This window comes from Mus caroli, unplaced genomic scaffold (genome assembly GCF_978045245.1).
Source record: "Mus caroli unplaced genomic scaffold, Mus_caroli_1 scaffold_19, whole genome shotgun sequence".
Lineage (NCBI taxonomy): Eukaryota > Metazoa > Chordata > Mammalia > Rodentia > Muridae > Mus > Mus caroli.
In genome coordinates this window covers 84290922-84308815 of record NW_028227274.1, presented here as the reverse complement: position 1 = coordinate 84308815, position 17894 = coordinate 84290922, and the positions used below count along the sequence as shown (strand labels likewise).

General features: G+C 38.9%; 1 pseudogene; it reads left to right on the top strand.

The window, feature by feature from the left end:
* The first annotated feature begins 17183 nt into the window (after positions 1-17183).
* On the top strand, positions 17184-17303 carry LOC115029921 (small nucleolar RNA SNORA17; annotated as a pseudogene).
* Positions 17304-17894: the final 591 nt, after the last annotated feature.

Below are 17894 nucleotides of genomic sequence, written 5' to 3'. Positions count from 1 at the left end.
CAACCATTAAATTGGAGGAATGCTGTTCGCTTTAAGCTGACTTACCAGTCACCAAGATAGCTATCATGCCCAAGTTTAGCTACTCTGGATCAGACTGACTTCTAATCTACTCACTTGTCCATACCTGGATATATTGCTACTGCCACATAATTCAGTCACATATAATCGAAATATACCGTGGATACTCTGGCAAGCTATATTCATACCATAGACCAAAAAAAAAAAAAAAATGAGCCCAGTAGATATTCATGCTTTACTTTCCACACTTAAATTGTTTAAGTCAGTGTTTTGGGCATTGTTTAGTCTGTGGAACACCAAACTTAAAGATATTATGATTTTCCACTACATAGCACTAGGAATAAATATCACTTGGCTGACATCTGTAGTCTGACATTGAATATATGTTCTTCCAATTTGTTATGACTTTGCTGAAACTTGTTAATGGAGCTAAAAGGTGGAGATATTAGGCTCTGATGCCTGTTTGCCTGTCTACTCTGTATAGAATATTTGTGTTACCCAAATCTGTGTCTTACCATAATGTGGTCATTTCAGGTAATGAGACATTTGGATGTAGTGAGGGAATGAGTATCCATCCCTCATCTGTAGGAGTTATGATCTCATAGCAGAAGCCTGAAACTCCTTACTCTTTTCCTTCTATATGAGGACATAACACAAGAAAATACTGTTAGTGAGGAAATATTCCAGCCTGTTGAGCTAGGAACTTTCAGATTTGGAGGAATAAATTCCTGCTGTTTATAAATCATTAATTCTATGCCAGTTGTTTGTATCTCCCTGAATGATATTAGGGACTGACTACTACTAGGGTATTTGATTCAACAGCTTCAGTTTTGCTCATTGTATTTGGTGATCATGAAGGAGTCATGTGGTAACTCGAGAAACCCTCGTTTTCTAAGTATAATTCCAGACCCCTAAGGTTCTGAGGCACGTCTATGTCATCTCAGCACAGCACTGTTAAGCATTTCCACACATGCTCCTGGAATGCTGCCTGCCCCCTGTAAAAGACTAAGTTCCTAAACTCCTGCACCATGGGGATCAAAGTGTCAATTATAGCAGAGCTGTTCATCATCATCAGATGTCTAGAATGTATCCATCAGCATGACTTGAAGCGCTGGCAGATTCAGCAGTGATTCATTATTCAGAAGATGCTGTAAATTTGAAATCAGGCTTGGGGAGACCTAATGATGAAGGAATGTTACACAAGGACATGGTAACTTCCAAGTTACTTTGTCTCTGTTGAGTCAATATTTATCATCTGTGTTATACCTTTGACCTTGAAGCTCTTTACAAGCACTTGACAGAAAAAAGACACTTGTCCAACTTAGTTCAAGGATGAATTAATTCAAGGGCAGCAGTGTTGTATTTGGGATTATCTCGAAGGATCTTATTTTTGTAAGATCCTGTTGTGGCTTTCCAGCAGGCAATACTATAAGCCCTATGTACTACCATCAACACCTTATTTTTCCTTCCTTCCTTCCTTCCTTCCTTCCTTCCTTCCTTCCTTCCTTCCTTCCTTCCTTCCTTCCTTCCTCCCTCTCTCCCTCCTTCCCTCCTTCCCTCCCTTCTTCCCTCCCCCCTCCGTCTCTCCCTGCCCCCTCTCTCTTTCTTACTTTTTTTTGATATTCCCTTTTTTGAGAATTTCATGAGAATTGTTGGATTTACATTGTTTTGACTCTTCACCCTCACCTCACTAACTACTTTCATGTGCCTATCTCTCAAATTCCTGACGTCTTCATTATTGTTGGTGTGTGTATGTGCGTATGTGTGTATGTGTGTATGCTTAGTCCATTTAGTGTTGCTGATATGTGTGTGTGCACACACATGTGCACACACAGACATACATACATGTGTGCATGTATGTATCACTGACCATTCAGCATTGAATAACCTATCTGGAGACTCATCCTAGGAAAAGACTAATTTTTCTTTCTTTCAGTATTCATTACCTTTAATTTCCTGTAACTCTTCTTCTAGGGGTGGGTTCTTGTATAGTTTGCTCAACCATGTTGTCATGTCACATAGTATTATTGAATATATCTCTTTTAGGCAACTATATCATTTGAGATACCATGGGTACAGGTTTCCTGTCATAGAGAGGAATACTACCTTTGGGTAGATAACCTGGTCCTCATAGTCTTTCTTCTACCTCTTCTAGAAGAAACAATTCCTCTGAAAAGTGAAGAATAGTTGGACTTACTGAGTCTTAGACACTTGGAATCAGCAAAACTTGAAAGACTAGAGATATCCCAGGCTGACCTTAAATTCTTGATCCTCCTGACTCCTCTTCCTGCAAAATAGCCTACAGGCATGCACTTACCACAAACAGGAGATGACCTGGGCTATTGTCAAGGATGCTTGTTGTTCTCCACAAACTGATAAGCCACTACTATTGAAGATAACACTTACACAAGTCATTGAGCACAGAGAAGTCAAGCTGGTGCATATCTAGAGACTTTACTCTTAATAATGAGTGTTCATGGTACTGTCACTATATGACAGGAGAAAGGTAAACAGAACCCAGCTACAAAACTGTTGTTCTACAGAAGTGGTCTGCCTAGTGGATACACTGGCACAATGGTGGCACAAGTCTTGTGGGAGTAATGAAACAGTATCTGACTGGATTTAAGTTCCCCTCTATGAAATGGAATCTTTGGTGGCCAAGAGCCTAATACTACATAGGTCAGAGACCTAGGGAAAAATCAAATACCACCATTTTGCTAAATGAAAAATAAAATGACTTCTAATGTCATTCTGCCTGCCATCATCAGAGAAGCTTTCTCTTGTTGCAGAAGGGAACCAATACAGGAACCAAGAGCCAGAAAATGTGAAGATACTAAGAAACCTTGGAACATTTAGCCCTAAATGCTTTGTCTCTGTCAAATCTCTCTGCTCAGGGTTCAAGGAACCTTGTTGATATAGAAGCAGGGAGATTATAATGTCAAAGGGTTTTACAAACCATTGAATGAAGAGGCTCTTTAAAGTCAGTAAGGCCAATTCACCTATTATCTCACACAGACCATAGCAGCACACACAGGACTTGCACAGGTCTGAGGTAGGAGATATGAGTCCCCATTCCTAAGTCACAAGCTATCTGTAAGTGATGACTACTCACAAATGTAACATTAATTTCCTCCAACAGAAGCTCACTTTTTTTTTTTAAAGATTTATTTATTTATTATATGTAAGTACACTGTAGCTGTCTTCAGACACTCCAGAAGAGGGCGCCAGATCTTGTTACGGATGGCTGTGAGCCACCATGTGGTTGCTGGGATTTGAACTCTGGACCTTCAGAAGAGCAGTCGGGTGCTCTTACCCACTGAGCCATCTCACCAGCCCAGAAGCTCACTTTTTAAACACACCACTCTTCAGGAGGAGATGGTCAGCACAAACTGTGTGGCATTTGGGGAGCTATGTCTTAGAACCGAATCCTTTATTGGTGCCTTTCTTTCTTTCTTTCTTTCTTTCTTTCTTCCTTCCTTCCTTCCTTCCTTCCTTTCTTTCTTTCTTTCTTTCTTTCTTTCTTTCTTTCTTTCTTTCTTTCTTTCTTTCTTTCTTCCTTCCTTCCTTCCTTCCTTCCTTCCTTCCTCTCTCTCTCTCTCTCTCTCTCTCTCTCTCTCTCTCTCTCTCTCTCTCTCTCTCTCTCTTTCACCTTACAGATGCTTTGCTTATATACTATGATTTCCATTTTTGTGATTTTACAGATGTCAGGGAATGGGAACTTATGTGTGTCTGTGTCTGTATCTGTTTCCTGTGCTTTTTCTTCATCATATTCCCATTTGTTTTTGTTTTATCTTATTTTATTGGGTAGGCATGAGATGAATCTGTATCAGACTCTTTCTTTTTGTCAGGTGGAATGTTTGTCCTAAACTATACAACCACATTCCCTTTAGATACTTGTTTCTTATTTAATTAGAAAGACAGTATGGAGATATGGGTAGGGGCTAAGAATTAGGCTAGTGCAGGAAAATTCTAATCAGAATATATTTTCTGAAAAAATATCTTCCATAATATAACAAAGAAAAAACTAGGGATATAATTTTTGCAAAATAGATGCATGGAAAAATTCACCAAATAAATACCCACTCCAGAGAAGGCAGTAAACAATCAAGTAGACAGGAAACTCATGGGGTACATGCCTTTCAGTTGTCATGTATCAACCGATGTTCACAATCTGTCCCCAAATGGAAGGTTTATGCTGGCAGAGAGGGAAGCCACATATAGCCCAACACTATGTCCATTTACTGGACAAGGCTGCCACATTGATCACTCTTCTTAAAAGCCTGAGCAGTACAGAATAGCAACCCTAAAAGGGCCAGCATACTGGAAGATATCAGGTAGACATGTGATGAGACTCCTTCCTTGGGCAGGTAGAGTGTTTGTCCTATCCTAAGAATAGTCAAATTCCATATTCTATCTAAAATGGCCCATTCTGTTTACAAATAGCTGGCCTGTTATCTCATCCAGAATTTCTTTAGACAAAGGACTCTGCTTTAGGAAAAGATAAAAAGCTCAAAGCCACATATTACTGGTAGTGTACACTCTGGTTCAACAGCTATTAGAAAGCAGCAAATGTTCCCAATGAAGTAATTCATTATCCTTGTCTCTGCCCTAGAAACTGTCTGGGGAAGATCCTGGCTCCCTTGGAAGACATGCAGATACTAAAAGCTGAAGTAAGTGGTCCATAAGATCCAAATCATAGATAGCATCTAGTCATATAAATTTCTTTATAAGAGTAGGCTTCTAGACAGATGGAAAGACACTGAACTATTCTACCAGAGTAATTGACTATGTTGTCACGATGGGAGACATACGGTGGGAGTATGGAGTTCACCTGAAACTTGGCTTATAATTTGGGAGAACAATTCATCATGGCAAAGAAGGACTGAAGCTTGGTCATTTAATTGCATTAGAAAGAGCTTCAGAGTACCTCAGCTGTACCAGTGCTGCATTACAGAAAGAAATCAAAGCACTTTGCCTTGGAGGAGCTTGAATAAGTGAGCCCTGATTGGAATTCTCTACTTCTCTCTCCATGTCTTCTTCTTCTGTCCTATGTAACTTGAGGTTTCTGGCCTACCTGTAATTGGTATGAGTCTAAATCTCTATTCCTATGCCTGCCCGGAATGCTGTCATGCCTGTCCCTGTGTCTGTTTTCTGTAACAAAGGGCTTTTGCTCTGTAATTATTAAATAGCACAGAATGTATCATGTGATGAAGGAATTAAGGACACTTTATAGAAATCTTTTAACAACGTTTTAGAAGGGATGAAGTCATTGAGTCTAACTGGACTTAGCTGCGCCAGGTAATTAATAAAGAGTCAAGTGCTGTCAAACAAGATCTATGTACTAATTTCAATACTTTGGTGCACATTTATTTTATAAGGTCACTTTCTTCCTATTTTCTGTTTTCAGAAAAAAATTATCACAAAACAAACACACATATGATGGTCTCTGGGTTTGGGTCAGGGGCATGCACATATTTTAGGATTAAAGGTATATACTCAATTAGACTATAAAACTTGAGTACACAGAAAATTCAAGACAAATAAGGTTGGTTATTACATTGTTCTCTAAAAGGCAGGTTAAAGAAGCAGGTTGAATGGACAGAATTTCAATAGTAATCTTAAGTGACCTCATGGAGTATATTTAATTTTGACTGTAAGGCTTAGCTAAAACTTAAGAAAGAATTTCACAATGATTTTTTTCTATATTTATGGAGCTTCAGGCAACTGGTTATATGGCGTCAACCATCATGAAGCAGAGTCAGAATGCCAGTGTGAATCTTTCTCCCCCCCCCTTTCTTACTTTCTCTCTCTTTGTCTCTCTGTCTCTCTCTGTCTCTCTGTCTCTGTCTCTCTGTCTATCTCTGTCTCTGTCTCTGTCTCTGTGTCTCTGTCTCTCTCTCTCCCTCTGTCTCTGTCTCTCTCTCTCTCTCTCTCTCTCTCTCTCTCTCTCTCTCTCTCCTTCTGTATCTCTCTCTCTTCTTTATGCTGTCTAGGACTTCAGACCATGGCATGGTTCTGCTACATCTTAGGATAGATCTTCTGGCCTCAATAAATGCCATCTAGGAAACACTTACACAAATGTGCCTAGAGATTGATTTCCTAGGTGATTCTAGATACTGTCAAGTTGAGAGTACATGGTGTGGCATCTATGTCCAAATATTGCTATGTGCATGCAATTGCTGTGACCATGGTCAACAATGTAATGGATGGGCTGCAGTCCTCTGAAATAATGACTTATTGTTGAAGAAATAAAAAATGGGCTACAGGGTACTTGAGGATAGTAATAACTATAGAGAATACTTGGAAGGAGAAGGAGATGTTATTAGAAGAAGTGGCCTCCAGAGTGCCTTGTAAAACAGGAACAACAACAACAACAAAAAGATGCTACAGGTGATAGAGTAACTCTCAAGAGGCTCTACTCTCTTATACATGTCCCCACTCTGATGTTACTGAGTCCATTTTACCTGAACACATTGGGGTTGGAGTCTTTCAAGAGTTGGTCAGAACCCATTTTCTGTGTACTACTCAGCTCTTCCACCATGTGCAGAATGAAGCACTTTGCCATGAAGCTATGGAATGTGGTAGCATGCTTGCCTGATGTTTATTTACAATATTATACTGGTTTATGCAACACTCTGGATTAACATTCTACAATACTTTAGAATTATATGAGATGCAGTTTGAATGAGTGAAATCCTTTGTGCTTTTGGGGTCAGTGGAGCTTTGTGCTCGCAATTCATCAGTGTTATGTGGTTCTTTTTAGCATGGGAGATTCTAGATTCTGTATAGTCCAAAGTAAATTGAGTTGAAAATAAATCATTTTTAAATGAGCACTTGGCAACATATTTCCCATGATGAATTTTCTAAACTAAAAATTTGGCTACTACTGGCATGTGATTCACATTCTGTTTTGGAAGCCTGAGATTTCTGTACTGGCTCATCTTGGAGTAAACTTTAGAAAATCAAATACCTTTCTGTATTCATAAACTTCCATCAAACAATCAAAACAGTTTGTGTGTCATCTACAATGTGCTTGGCTCACAGCACATGCAGAATGTCTGTGTGTTCCTGGAGAGTGAATGTTGAGTAGCACACATATGGAAGGAGACACAATGAGTCTTGAGTATGAGCGCAATAATATGGTCACACCACAAAGAAGGTTAGGATATTAGTAAGAAGTCCACTGGGTAGAAGAAGGAAGGGAATAAGGAATATGGGGAGAACCCTAAATACTTGAAGGAGGTTTCAACGTATAGCATGCATCCAATTATACAATTATAATAACACATTACTTGTCTCCAATGGAAAAATATTGCATGGATTAAGGAAACTTATATCAGTAATGTAAGCCACATTGGTGCTCATTTCAAGGATTCCATAAGCCTGGGTTTCTTCTGGGGCTGCTTAGAATGTTTTGAATTAAGTTAGATTAATCATATATTTGATTTATCTATAAGATGCCTTATAGATAAATTAACAATATTTGAGTAATTATCTTTATCATAAAATGTGGATTTTTTTATATGCATGACAGATTTATAACATGAGCATGGTGTCTGTATCACAAAATATTCACACTGCACATGTAAAACTAAAATAAATTACTAGTGAGCAGAATATTAGTAGAATATGTGTAGCGATTTTCTGCAGAATAAATAGAACTTTATTTAGAAAGGAGATCAACAAATTTAACATATTTTATACATGAGCTTAAAGGGTTTGCCATCTTTAAATAAATTTAAATGTAACTCAGAGGTATTCATTCAGAAAATTCCTACTATAAAAATTATGGCTTCTTGCCTTAACTGATTGTCTTGGTTTCCCTTCTGTTGATGTGACAGAATATCCAATGAAAAGCAACTTCCTGGAGAAAGAGATTATTTGCTTCACAGCTCCAGGTCACAGTCCATGGTAGTAAGGCAGGAATTTGAGAGATCTGGTCACATCGCATTCATGTGAGCAATGAGGACCACAAGCGAATGCTTACCTCACTTTCTCCATTTCATGCAGCTTTCAAGAGTTTGTCCAGGGAATCATCCCACACATGTTAAAGATGGTGGTCCTGCATAAACTAGTATAATCCAAAAAAAAAAAAAAAGAAAGAAAAATCATACATATATATATATATACAGGTCCAGTTTTCTAGCTGATTCGGGATTCTGTTGAGTTGCTAATTTACATTAATCATCAAAATTACCTATAATATTCCACCTAAGTTATATTTAGTAATTATTTTTGATAAATACATAGACCAGCATGCTTTGCTCTTATGAAATTACTCTGAACATATTTTGATCACAAAGATGACCTGTGAATTTCACAATTTTAGGTCTGAGAGATTTTCAGTTACAACATAACAAGTTCCATGATGATTTATATAATTGATATATCTATATATTAGCCTATAAATATGTTTTCTGTATATTTAAAATAATTAGATAACTTCCAAGAACAGGTGGCTCAGACTTCTTCAATTATTATTATTTTTCCCATATTTCTCTTAATTCAAACATCAGATTGACTGGTCAACTTTTTGATCATTGAAAAACCTGTGCCCGACCTTCACTATCTATCCATTACATCCTTGCTTTATCTGAATGTAAATATCTGCAGCAGTAAATTTGGCTCAAATGTAAATGGGACAGAGTATGAGAAAAAATGGAGCATCTTCCCAGAGGTAAAAATGGCGAGGAGGGCATTTGATCATCCACTCTTGCCAGAATCCATTGAGGACAGAAACAATGGTTTGTCATAGTGTATAGGTGACTCGGCATGATTTGACTCAATCAAGGAATTAGAAAAAAAATTGGAAAGTGATCATAAAATGTGGATAAGAAGTAGGTGGCTAGCTACACCTTCGATAATGGGTACACAATAGGCAGATACTTGTGTTTTCTTTAAATTCTCAACAAAGTTGTGGAAGGAACATTATAGAGATACACACTGAGTTCATGAAAGAGACACACATAAACTTCAGGAGGGCAGAAATAAAACAAGTTTGCATCTTTAATATGTGCCTGAGAAGGCTTTGTGTTAAAGACTTGGCCCCTAGCTTGTGCTATGTAGATGTAGTTAAACTTTTTTTCAATACTGGAATATTGAGTTCTTGAAGATTCACCAAAAATTGTAATGTGATACCTGTTTTCTCCTCTTCCTTTAGTTCTTTGCCTTCCAGATACAATGATACAAGCTGTATTCTCTACCACGTGCTCCCATGAGGATGCACTGTGGTACTTCATGCCTCAGTGTAACAGGACCAACGTGATAGGCTGAAATATTCAACCTGAGAACCCAATGGATTCTATTTTAATTTCTGTATTTCAATATTTTACACTTAGAGTAATGGCAGATATCTGACACCCATCATCTGTGGGCTTCAATCAGTCACAATCCTCTTGTAGCTCCTTTTATTCATGGTCCCACAAACACAACAGTCTAAGTTGTAGTGGGTTATTATATTCATGATCTTCCTATTGAGACATGTTTGCCTACTATTACTACTCATATCTGCAGTAATTTGAGACAAAAGTTGAGTCTTGGGGTTCTGATTGATATAAACCAGCATTTCACCCTGACATTTAACCACAGGAGATAACACTAATTTCATTTGATATAGTTAGAGGCAAATGTTTGCCTAACTGGGGAATTCACATTTTCCGGCATATGATTTAACCTATGCCTGTGCTGCTTCTGTTGGCATTATCACCTATGAACTCACATGGAACCAGATTCCACACTGCCACTCACAGTGATCCTCAGATCACAGGATTCGTTTTATTTTTAGTTATAAAAATAAAAGGAAACTGCTTTCTGCTTCTGGGAGAGACCAGAATAATGTCAAGATAGAAAGTAACAAAATCTTTGGAGATCTATAAAGAGGAAGTCAAAGCAAGATGGGAGAGAAGGGGAGTGACGTTCAAAAAGCAAATAATATGTGGGCATTTAAATCACGCTAAAACTCATGGCAACTTTCTATTCCATCTCAGTGCTTGGCTTTGTTTTGCTTAGGTTAATTCCACAATAATTCTTTTTTTCTGTGACCACACCCTTCAATGGGATAAAAATTTCAAGTTATTTATCAGACATCCATGATCATGTATCTTAGAATCCATGGGGATGTTATTCTAAGCCGTCATCAAATAATCCCACAGATGTTGTTCACATTCCGTGCATTTATGCAGATATCTGCCCTGGTTCTCCCTAAGGAAAATGAAACTTAGCATAATGTTTACTGAACTAACAGTGTGCTCCACAGAGAATCAGAAAGGAAACATTTGTTACATCTCTAGGCTGAAACTCACAAATACAAGGGATAGATAGATGTTTAGAGCTTCACATATTTCACAATTCTTTTGAAACAATAAAACAGTTGATAAATTATTTAAAGAAGTGTACATACATTATGCATGGAGACAGATTCCTGAGCTCTATCATGTAGGTACTAGAATTTGCAGCAGACCTGTACCTTCAAAATAGCTACATTCTGGATATCAGAGGAAGCTCATCTCTTCCAACCAGCAACAGAACTTCCTATGTTGCTGCACATACAAGGTTTGCCAAAACCAACTAAACTAACTAAAGTGAATTCCTCAAAGCAGACCAGTGTAAGTGTTATCACAACTATTCTCTCCCAGATAGGGAAACTCAGGCAAAGAAACACAAGTGCCTAGTCTAAGGTCATAGAAGGCATAAAGGGGTGGACCACATTGCTAATCTCAGAAATTTGGATTTATCAACCTCAATATCTGAAGCCACAGTGAAGAAAATTCATATTTGCTATTTAAAAGTATTTTCCTGGTTCCGGGACTCCACCGAACTTAGGAACTTAGTCTGCACAGGTGAGACGGTGCACCACAGAAGCAGACAGCTTCTGGGACAGGTGGGAGCCACAGAGCCGCTGAGACAGCACCCTTTTCGGGTCGCAGACATCCGGCCACACTCCAAGCCAGAGGACAGGTGTCCGCCTGGCTCAGAAGCCCTCTGCCTCAGGAGCAGCAGGTGCGATCTTGGTTCTGGGATTCAGCCGAACTTAGGAACTTTGTCTGCACAGGTGAAAGGGTGCACCACAGAAGAGGACAGCTTCTGTGACCTGCCAAAGCAACACAGCTTCTGGGAAAGGTCCTGTTTTGGGCCTTCTTCTTCGGCCAGAAGGAGGTCCAAATGCAAGATATCTGTGCACCTTCCCTGTAAGAGGAGAGCTTGCCTGCAGAGAGTGCTCTGACCACTGAAACTCAGAGGAGAGAGCCTGTCTCTCAGGTGTGCTGATAGATGGTAACAAAATCACCAGAAGAACAATCTCTAAACAGAGACAACTATAACAACTAACTCCAGAGATTACCAGATGGCGAAAGGTAAACGTAAGAATCTTACTAACAGGAACCAAGACCACTCACCATCATCAGAACCCAGCACTCCCACTTCGCCCAGTCCAGGGCACTCCAACACACCCAAAAAGCTAGACCTGGATTTAAAAGCATATATCATGACGATGGTAGAGGACATCAAGAAGGACTTTAATAACTCACTTAAAGAAATACAGGAGAACACTGCTAAAGAGTTACAAGTCCTTAAAGAAAAACAGGAAAACACAACCAAACAGGTAGAAGTCCTTAAAGAAAAACAGGAAAACACATCCAAACAGGTGATGGAAATGAACAAAACCATACTAGACCTAAAAAGAGAAGTAGACACAATAAAGAAAACTCAAAGTGGGGCAATGCTGGAGATAGAAACCCTAGGAAAGAAATCTGGAACCATAGATGCCAGCATCAGCAACAAAATACAAGAGATGGAAGAGAGAATCTCAGGTGCAGAAGATTCCATAGAGAACATCGGCACAACAACCAAAGAAAATGGAAAATGCAAAAAGATCCTAACTCAAAACATCCAGGAAATCCAGGACACAATGAGAAGACCAAACCTACGGATAATAGGAGTGGATGAGAATGAAGATTTTCAACTCAAAGGACCAGCAAATATCTTCAACAAAATTATAGAAGAAAACTTCCCAAATCTAAAGAAAGAGATGCCCATGAACATACAAGAAGCCTACAGAACTCCAAATAGACTGGACCAGAAAAAAAATTCCTCCTGACACATAATAATCAGGACAACAAATGAACTAAATAAAGATAGAATACTAAAAGCAATAAGGGAACAAGGTCAAGTAACTTATAAAGGCAAGCCTATCAGAATTACACCAGATTTTTCACCAGAGACTATGAAAGCCAGAAGAGCCTGGACAGATGTTATACAGACACTAAGAGAACACAAATTCCAGCCAAGGCTATTATACCCAGTCAATCTCTCAATTACCCTTGATGGAGAAACCAAAGTATTCCACGACAAAACCAAATTCACACATTACATTTCCACGAATCCAGCCCTTCAAAGGATAATAACAGAAAAAAACCAATACAAGGACGGGAACCTCGCGCTAGAAACAACAAGAAGGTAATCCCTCAACAAACCCAAAAGAAGACAGCCACAAGAACAGAATGCCAACTTTAACAACAAAAATAACAGGAAGCAACAATTACTTTTCCTTAATATCTCTTAATATCAATGGACTCAACTCCCCAATAAAAAGACATAGACTAACAAACTGGCTACACAAACAAGACCCAACATTTTGCTGCTTACAGGAAACTCATCTCAGAGAAAAAGATAGACACTACCTCAGAATGAAAGGCTGGAAAATAATTTTCCAAGCAAATGGTATGAAGAAACAAGTCGGTGTAGCCATTCTAATATCTGATAAAATTGACTTCCAACTCAAAGTCATCAAAAAAGACAAGGAGGGGCACTTCATTCTCATCAAAGGTAAAATCCTCCAAGAAGAACTATCAATTCTGAATATCTATGCTCCAAATACAAGGGCAGTCACATTCATTAAAGAAACTTTAGTAAATGACAAAGCACACATTACAACTCACATAATAATAGTGGGCGACTTCAACACACCACTTTCACCAATGGACAGATCATGGAAACAGAAACTAAACAGGGACACAGTGAACTAACAGAAGTTATGAAACAAATGGATCTGACAGATATCTACAGAACATTTTATCCTAAAACAAAAGGATATACCTTCTTCTCAGCACCTCATGGTACCTTCTCCAAAATTGACCACATAATTGGTCACAAAACAGGCCTCAACAGATACAAAAATATTGAAATTTTCCCATTCATCCTATCAGATCACCATGAACTAAGGCTGATCTTCAATAACAAAATAAATAATAGAAAGCCAACATTCTCGTGGAAACTGAACAACACTCTTCTCAATGATACCTTGGTCAAGGAAGGAATAAAGAAAGAAATTAAGGACTTCTTAGAGTTCAGTGAAAATGAAGTCACAACATACCCAAACTTATGGGACGCAATGAAAGCATTTCTAAGAGGAAAACTCATAGCTCTGAGTGCCTCCAAAAAGAAACTAGAGAGAGCACACATTAGCAGCTTGACAACACACCTAAAAGCTCTAGAACAAAAGGAAGCAAATTCACCCAAGATGAGTAGATGGCAGGAAATAATCAAACTCAGGAGCAAAATCAACCAAGTGGAAACAAGAACTATTCAAAGAAAAACCTTTGAGAAAATCAACAAAATAGACAAACCATTAGCCAGACTCATAGAGGGCACAGTGAAACCATTCTAATTAACAAAATCAGAAATGAAAACGGAGACATAACAAGAAATCCTGAAGAAATCCAAAGCACCATCATATCCTTCTACAAAAGGCTATACTCAACAAAACTGGAGAACCTGGATGAAATGGAGAAATTTCTAGGCAGATACCAGGTACCAAAGTAGAATCAAGATCAGGTTAATGATCTAAACAGCCCTATATCCCCCAAAGAAATAGAAGCAGTCATTAATAGTCTCCCAACCAAAAAAAGCCCAGGACCAGGTGGGTTTAGTGCAGAGTTCTATCAGACCTTCAAAGAAGATCTAATCCCAGTTCTTCACAAACTATTCCACAAAATAGAAACAGAGGGTACTCTACCCACTCATTCTATGAAGCCACAATTACTCTGATACCTAAACCACAAAATGACCCCACAAAGATAGAGGACTTCAGACAAATATCCCTTATGAATATTGATGCAAAAATCCTCAATAAAGTTCTTGCTAACCAAATCCAAGAACACATCAAAACAATCATCCATCCTCACCAAGTACGTTTCATCCCAGGGATGCAGGGATGGTTCAATATACAGAAATCCATCAATGTAATCCAGTATATAAACAAACTCAAAAACAAAAAAACACATGATCATCTTGTTAGAGGCTGAGAAAGCATTTGAAAAATCCAACACCCATTCATAATAAAAGTCTTGGAAAGATCAGGAATTCAAGGCCCATACCTAAACATGATAAAGGCAATCTACAGCAAACCAGTAGCCAGCATCAAAGTAAATGGAGAGAAGCTTGAATCAATCCCACTAAAATCAGGGACTAGACAAGGCTGTCCACTTTCCCTAACTATTCAACATTGTACTTGAAGTCCTAGCCAGAGCAATTAGACAACAAAAGGAGATCAAGGGGATACAAATTGGAAAGGAAGAAGTCAAAATAGCACTTTTTGCAGATGATATGATAGTATATATGAGTGACCCTAAAATTTCCACCAGAGAACTCCTAAGCCTGATAAACAGCTTCAGTGAAGTACCTGGATATAAAATTAACTCAAACAAGTCAATGGCCTTTCTCTACACAAAGGACAAACAGGCTGAGAAAGAAATTAGGGAAACAACACCCTTCTCAATAGCCACAAATAATATAAAATACCTAAGCGTGACTCTAACTAAGGAAGTGAAAGATCTGTATAATAAAAACTTCAAGTCTCTGAAGAAAGAAATTAAAGAAGATCTCAGAAGATGGAAAGATCTCCCATGCTCATGGATTGGCAGGATCAATATAGTAAAAATGGCTATCTTGCCGAAAGCAATCTACAGATTCAATGCAATACCCATCAAAATTCCAAATCAATTCTTCAACGAATTAGAAAGGGCAATCGGCAGATTCATCTGGAATAACAAAAAACCTAGGATAGCAAAAACTCTTCTCAAGGATAAAAGAACCTCTGGTGGAATCATCATGCCTGACCTAAAGCTGTACTACAGAGCAATAGTGATAAAAACTGCAAGGTACTGGTATAGTGACAAACAAGTAGACCAATGGAACAGAATTGAAGACCCAGAGATGAACTCACACACCTATGGTCACTTGATCTTTGACAAGGGAGCTAAAACCATCCAGTGGAAAAAAGACAGCATTTTCAACAAATGGTGCTGGCACAACTGGCTGTCATCATGTAGAAGATTGTGAATTGATCCATTACTATCTGCTTGTAATAAGGTCAAATCTAAGTGGATTAAGGAACTCCACATAAAACCAGAGACACTGAAACTTATAGAGGAGAACGTAGGGAAAAGCCTCAAAGATATTGGTACAGGGGGAAAATTCCTGAATAGAACAGCAATGGTTTGTGCTGTAAGATCGAGAATCAATAAATGGGACCTCATAAAATTGCAAAGCTTCTGCAAGGCAAAAGACACTGTCAATAAGACAAAAAGACCACCAACAGACTGGGAAAGGATCTTTACCTATCCCAAATCGGATAGGGGACTAATATCCTATATATATAAAGAAATCAAGAATGTGGACTCCATAAAAATCAAATAACCCCATTAAAAATGGGGCTCAGAACTGAATAAAGAATTCTCACCTGAGGAATACCGAATGGCAGAGAAGCACCTGAAAAAATGTTCAACATCCTTAATCATCAGGGAAATGCAAATCAAAACAACCCTGAGATTCCACCTCACACCAGTCAGAATGGCTAAGATGAAAAATTCAGGTCACAGCAGATGCTGGCGAGGATGCGAAGAAAGAGGAACACTCCTCCATTGTTGGTGGGATTGCAAGCTTGTACAACCACTCTGGAAATCAGTCTGGCGGTTCCTCAGAAAATTGGACATAGTACTACCGGAGGATCCAGCAATACCCCTCCTGGGCATATATCCAGAAGATGTCCCAACCGGTAAGAAGGACACATGCTCCACTATGTTCATAGCAGCCTTATTTATAATAGCCAGAAGCTGGAAAGATCCCAGATGCCCCTCAACAGAGGAATGGATACAGAAAATGTGGTACATTTACACAATGGAGTACTACTCAGCTATTAAAAAGAATGAATTTATGAAATTCCTAGCCAAATGGATGGATCTGGAGGGCATCATCCTGAGTGAGGTAACCCAATCACAAAGGAACTCTCACAATATGTACTCACTGATAAGTGGATATTAGCCTAGAAACTTAGGATACCCCAGATATAAGATACAATTTGCTAAACACATTAAACTCAAGAGAACAGAGACCAAAGTGTGGACACCATGCCCCTTCTTAGAATAGGGAACAAAATACCCATAAAGGAGTTACAGAAACAAAATTTGGAAGTGTGACGAAAGGATGGACCATCTAGTGATTTCCATATCCAGAGATCCATCCCATGATCAGCTTCCAAACGCTGACACCATTGCATACACTAGCAAGATTTTGCTCAAAGGACCCAGATATAGCTGTCTCCTGTGAGACTATGCCAGGGCCTAGCAAACACAGAAGTGGATGCTCACAGTCAGCTAGTGGATGGATCACAGGGCCTCCAATGGAGGAGCTAGAGAAAGCACCCAAGGAACTAAAGGGAACTGCAACCCTATAGGTGGAACAACAATATGAACTAACCAGTACTCTGGAGCTCTTGTCTCTAGCTGCATATGTATCAAAAGATGGCCTAATAGGCCATCACTTGAAAGAGAGGCCCATTGGACTTGCAAACTTTATATGCCCCAGTACAGGTGAATGCCAGGGCCAAAAAGGTAGAGTGGGTGGGTAGGGGATTGGGGGGTGGGTATGGGGGACTTTTGGTATAGCATTGGAAATGTAAATGAGCTAAATACCTTATAAAAAATGGAAAAAATATTCTAATGCTAAAAGTCAGGGATGCTGGGTGGTGGTGGCATATCCCTTTAATCCGAGCACTTGGGAGTCAGGGGCAGGCTGATCTCTGAGTTTGAGATAGCCTGGTCTATAGACTAAATTCTAGGACATCCAGTACTCTAGAAGTCAGAGAACATCTCACATAAAAACAGTGCTGTCCTGACCCTAGAGGCATTGCAGGTGTAACCGTCGTTCCACATGTACATCTGTAGGTGGCAGAGAGTCTCTCCTCTGCACTCAGTGTTTTGACCTGTGAACACTGGAATGATAAGATCACTAACCAATTCTTGAAAAAAGCAAGCCTGAAATGACCACCAGTTCTGTACCAGGGGGCCCGGACTGGGAGCTATCCTGAGAAGTCTGGTGCTGCGCAGACCTGGGAGAGGGAAGACCATGCTGGAGCTGACCCCTCTCGAAGCATCCAATGTACTCTGGGTCTCTTAAGTTTTACATGATTGGCTCATACTGTGTAGCTGGATCTCTTCATTAAGAGCATCTTTAAGCACTGCCCATGTAGATCTGCTCGGCTCATTAATTTCAACTACTATTTAGTATTTCATTGGTTACTCGCACCAGATTTTATCCACAAAGTTATTGATGAATATTAAAGCTTTCCTAATTTTTCATTATCATAAAAAAAGTATTTTCCTATTTAAGTCAAGAACAAGGGGTATTTTTGTTTGTGATTTCATTGTTTCTTTGTAAATAGTCTTTGGCTAATGACCCTTTTCACATTAGTTCAACGTGTCAAAGAGGCTGTGTTTTCCTTTTCATTTAGTTCCAGACTTTTTCAAGTTTCTATCCCTGCTCCATTTATAGTTTGGTAATGAGTTTTTAATATCAATATGCTTGTGTATTGGTAGAGAATT